Source organism: Penaeus monodon, unplaced genomic scaffold (assembly GCF_015228065.2).
Source record: "Penaeus monodon isolate SGIC_2016 unplaced genomic scaffold, NSTDA_Pmon_1 PmonScaffold_12478, whole genome shotgun sequence".
In the NCBI taxonomy this organism is placed as follows: domain Eukaryota; kingdom Metazoa; phylum Arthropoda; class Malacostraca; order Decapoda; family Penaeidae; genus Penaeus; species Penaeus monodon.
The window spans coordinates 1-5,000 of NW_023641354.1; the positions used below are offsets into that span (position 1 = coordinate 1).

At 37.7% G+C, this 5,000-nt stretch overlaps 1 non-coding gene across 1 annotated transcript; it reads left to right on the forward strand.

The window, feature by feature from the left end:
* The first annotated feature begins 1,316 nt into the window (after window positions 1–1,316).
* On the forward strand, window positions 1,317–1,388 carry Trnap-agg. Its single transcript has one exon. It is a non-coding gene; the product is annotated as a tRNA-Pro (tRNA).
* The last annotated feature ends 3,612 nt before the right edge of the window (window positions 1,389–5,000 follow it).

Below are 5,000 nucleotides of genomic sequence, written 5' to 3' on the forward strand. Positions count from 1 at the left end.
ATATAATTATGTATATAATGTAAACATATGTGTGTGTGTATGTAACACATATATATAGTTTTTGGTCAATGGAAAAGGAAAGACGTGCAAGTTTATCTGGCGATACACTCCTCACCAGAGGCAGCGGAAGTGGGCGGGGGACACGACGGCGGTCGCTAACCGGAATGTGAGTGAAAGAATTTCAAATTTATAGTTTCAAAGCGTAAGAAACGGCCCGATGGTCAAGGTGTACGATCTTCGCTTGGGGTGCAAGAGACCCCAGTCAGGCCCATCTTTTTCAGCCTTGAAGAATGAGAAATTATAAGAACATATATCAATTCCTACCAAATGGCAAGCCCCTCTGTCAGTTAATAAGATGTCAATCCTTCTCGGTCTAACCATTTAAGATAAGCCGTTTTTTTTTTAACCATACTATACATAATGCATACAAGTGTTTGTATATCAAGGAAATTGAGTAAAACATTGTTTGAAAACGACGAAATAAAGATTTCTATGAAATACCTTGTGTTAGTCGTTTGGAAATCTGAAATTGCTTCATAGTTTGGGGATAATTAATAAAGATTTAGGATAATGGAACACTAGAATTAATAATATTAATAATAATAATCAACAACATTATAAAAATAAATTTCTGTAACTAGCGCGATTCTCGACAGACTTGGGAGGCATGTGCCAAGTGTCTCAGACATATAAGACTATATATCATATTTTATCATTAGCCAGAAGTAGGGACATTAATAAATTTGGCAGATATAAAAAAAACAATATTGAAAGCATAAATTACATTAGGACTAATTATCATAATAAAAATAATGACAATAACGCTAACCAAAGCAATATATCAGACAATAATTAGAACTTCAGTGATAAAGCATACCAAAATAATAATGCTGACAATAATAACAAAAATGATCATGACAACAGTAACAGCAATAACAATAAAATAACTGATATAGTAAAGGTACTAGTAATAGCAGCAACAACAGTAATATTATTAGTAATAGTTATAATGAAAATAATGATGAAAATGATAATATTGATAGTGATAACAAAAAAATGATAATGCGGCAATTAAGATATAAAATAAATTTGCCTGCATACGCAATCCTTAGATTTTCAATGTATATATGGTTAAAACATAAAAGTAAAAATCACGAGCACAAAATTTTGTCGATAAACTGAATATCAAGTAAAAGATAAATAACATATTAACATATTCTCACGACTATACGGGGCCACGACAACCACTAACCAGAATGCACATAAAAGAACTACAGCTAAGAGTAACTTTCTCCTTTTAGACACTCATATGCAATGGCCTGATGGTCTAGGGGTATGATTCTCGCTTAGGGTGCGAGAGGTCCCGGGTTCAAATCCCGGTCAGGCCCTCCTTTACCAGTGTCATGAAGAAAGTGTGGTTGAGAGTCGACGCGAACTTATGCAATACATTTCCGAAAAAAAAAATTATATAAGCAAATGTTAATGCAGTTAGAGAGCTTGAGAAAGAGAAATTAAATTAATAATATACTTACCAGGGATATAACTAAATGACACTGTATGTGTTTAATCCAATGCGCAAGCATCTTATCTAACTGTTTATTTATTTGAATTTCTTATATTTTTCTGGTATAATATGTTTAGTAATAGTGCGTTGTCAGACGTCTACCATCGCGAAAGAAACCCTTATACCGGCTTGTGAAAAGGGAAGTGAAAGTCCGATATTCACATTCAATATTGAAACATCATGGCAAGGCAAATCAAAGGAAATCATGAGTCATGATTCGTCCCCTCAAATTAGCATTGATATCGGGAGTATCAGCTTCAGGCGAACCGAGTCCGTTTCTTTCGGACCGATGCAAAAATGGAGCTGAACCTATTTTTGCATAAGTTACCGCAAGGCAACCGTGACGTGAGCACCAAATAAGTGGAGCAGCCGTGGCGTGAGCACCATGCAAAAGGGGTTCCTGATAAATTTAGTGCGAGAGCGCCCTGTAATTTGTGACCGCAACCACCGAGATCGTGATGCCATAGCTTCTTTGTAGAAAAGGGTTGCTTCTACATTAATCACAGCTATTTTTTTTTCATTAACATGTACAAAGGCCAATAACCATGAAAATACATTCCTAGCTCCACATGGAGAAACAAAATGTTCCTTCAGTATACCACGAACACCCATAGAATTTGAAGATTTTCACCAGATACTTCCATCACTCTTTTCACGATCACTTTTATCATTTATTACTTTCCATCTTTGCATTAAGTAAACCATTATAATACAAACAAAGAGTCAGCTAGTAAGTGTTACATACCTCCAAAATATCTTCATTGAAAAAGAACCACATATCACGTCACATTTGGTAAAAACCCGTAACCAATCACGGTGACTTCCGCTACGGCTTAAAAAAAAAACAAAAAAAAAACGGGTCATAGTAAAAAACATTTTTTTTCGTTTAGTAATAATTGTCATGCTTATTAATAGTCATATTTCAAATATACCTATTATTTGCGATGCACACACACACACACACACATATATATATATATCTTTGCACTCTCTCTCTCTCTCTCTCTCTCTCTCTCTCTCTCTCTCTCTCTCTCTCTCTCTCTCTCTCTCTATATATATATATATTATATATATATATATATATATATATATATATTTATTTATTTATATATTATATATATGCATGAGCATAGTCAGCTGGATAACAATACTTGATCGTGTTTTTCTTTCTTTCTTTTCTTTTCTTTTCATTCCTTGTACTGTATCTGTCAACCTTAAAGCAACTATCGTTGCTTCTTGTGATACAGCCGGTTTTGGGGAATCAGTCAATTTAATTGCTACCTTTAATGCATTTACTGTATTTTTATTGTTAAGAATTCCAGTATAACTATATCACTTGCCATGAGCATAAAGTCAGCTGACGACTTTACAGTCTGTATACTACATAATTGTACAGCCTACACTGTACGCAGCAAGTTAGGGTTTCCAAATCTGCAAAAGAGTAGCAACATGTCTGCAACGACGGCAATTATATTTCGCCATCAGTCACTGTGCTGAAACTTGAATACATTTTAACTCCACATAAGTGAAGTCCCCCCCCCCCACCATCATACTATTTAAACTCCGCTCAGAGAGAAAGGGTTTTAGTTTCCCCTTTTATTGTTCAAGTTACGGGAGTTGGAAGAAGTTCCCTCCACTGATATGACTAACCATGTGAAACGTTTGTTCTCACTGCAAAGTGCTCAGTTCTCCGATTCTGTTGTGTATGTGCAATAAACTGACTTCCATAATAGATGATGAGTTTGTGTGTGTGTGTGTGTGTGTGTGTGTGTGTGTGTGTGTGTGTGTGTGTGTGCGTGAGTGTGTTTGGAAGTGTGTGTGAGTGTATGGAAGAGTGTGTGTGTATGTGTGTGTGTGCGTGTGCGTGTGTGTGTATGTGTGTGTGTGCGTGTGCGTGTGTGTGTGTGTGTGTGTGTGTGTGCGTGCGTGCGTGCGTGCGTGCGTGCGTGCGTGCGCGTGCGTGTGTAAGTGCGTGCGTGTAAGTGCGCGCGTATGTGTAAGCGTATGTGATTGCATCATTGTGTAAGTGCGCGCGTATGTGCAGGCGTACGTGATTGCATTATTGTGTACGTGCAATATTCGTTCTTCCTCTAGCCATGGGATTACTCAAGCATCTCCAAACCCCACCAATACAATCTACATCGCTAACATGAACACATCTCATCTAATCTGCTATTCCTGATAAGTTGCATACCGATCAAGTTCTACTGCCAGATTACTTAAGGGAGACAAAGTCAAGAATTGATTTAACACTACTGTTGACTTCTTTTACAATAAATTCCAGAGTACTTTATAATCGTTTCATCAAAAATGATTTAAGCTAAAGCTTAATTCTTAAGCTTGTTTATTTTCATCGTTCGCTGTTTTCTCCCTCCTGCCAGTATAATTTCTTCAACGTTTCACCGACCTCCAGTGCTTCTTTTTTCCCTAAACATTCTCAGACACGTAACCATCCCATATGGCATCCCCTTTTCTACTGTCTCCCTTCACTGCAATTTGCTATCGCCTGGCCATTCAGTGTGTCCATACCTGAAGCCGTTCTTTTTCTTGAGCCATGCCAGTTGTTTCCTCATTTCAACTTTCACCCCCTCCCACATTCCTTTTTACACCACACTTTTCTCATACATACACCTTAAGACATAAGTCTTTGGTATGAGAATACTGTACAGTATTCCACTACATGTGCGACTGTGCTTCACTTTTAGCCCTCATCGGCCCATGAGTCAATCTTGTGTGTCCGATTCTTAGCCTTACAAACACAACTACTTATCAGTTGGGATGGACACTGGTCGCCCAACTTCTATGGTTACCTCTAATCTCTCGCAGTTTATTTCAGAAGGTATGCTTACGCTGTTGCCTCCATTTATCCTAAAGACAACTTCTAATGCTGGGTTTCAAGTCGATTTGTGGGAGAGGAAATCAAGCATCACTAGGCTAAGAATTGGCCCTCCGATCAGCTCACTCATGTCCACGGATATCAACAATCAATGCTCCAAAGGGGGAATGGGGGAGTTCCAACTGCTAAAATCCTACTGTTGTGTCATGTAGTAAATTAGGTTCATGTAGTATTGGTGTAATGAAAGAGGTGGTTCTCCACTCTCAGAATGCAACAATTCCACAGTTGAATACTGAAAGCATTTGTACAGATTCTTAGAGCTTCATTGTGAGTCCAATATCCAGAGAACACTGGGAGTTGGAGATGAATAAGCTCACATCCATAGACAAGTTCATTACAAATAAGTGCTTGGTGAAGTGGTAAAGCCGCAGAAGTGTTGTACTATATGCAGCCAAGACAGGAGAGAAAGAACCATAAATACAAAGCAATTATGCAGCATTCACCTTTGAGTGTTTGTTGTGAGGCACCCATGTAAGCTTAGATTGAAAAATTAAACCCAAGTATGAACTTATGAACGTTTGAAATGTATCATTTTCATGA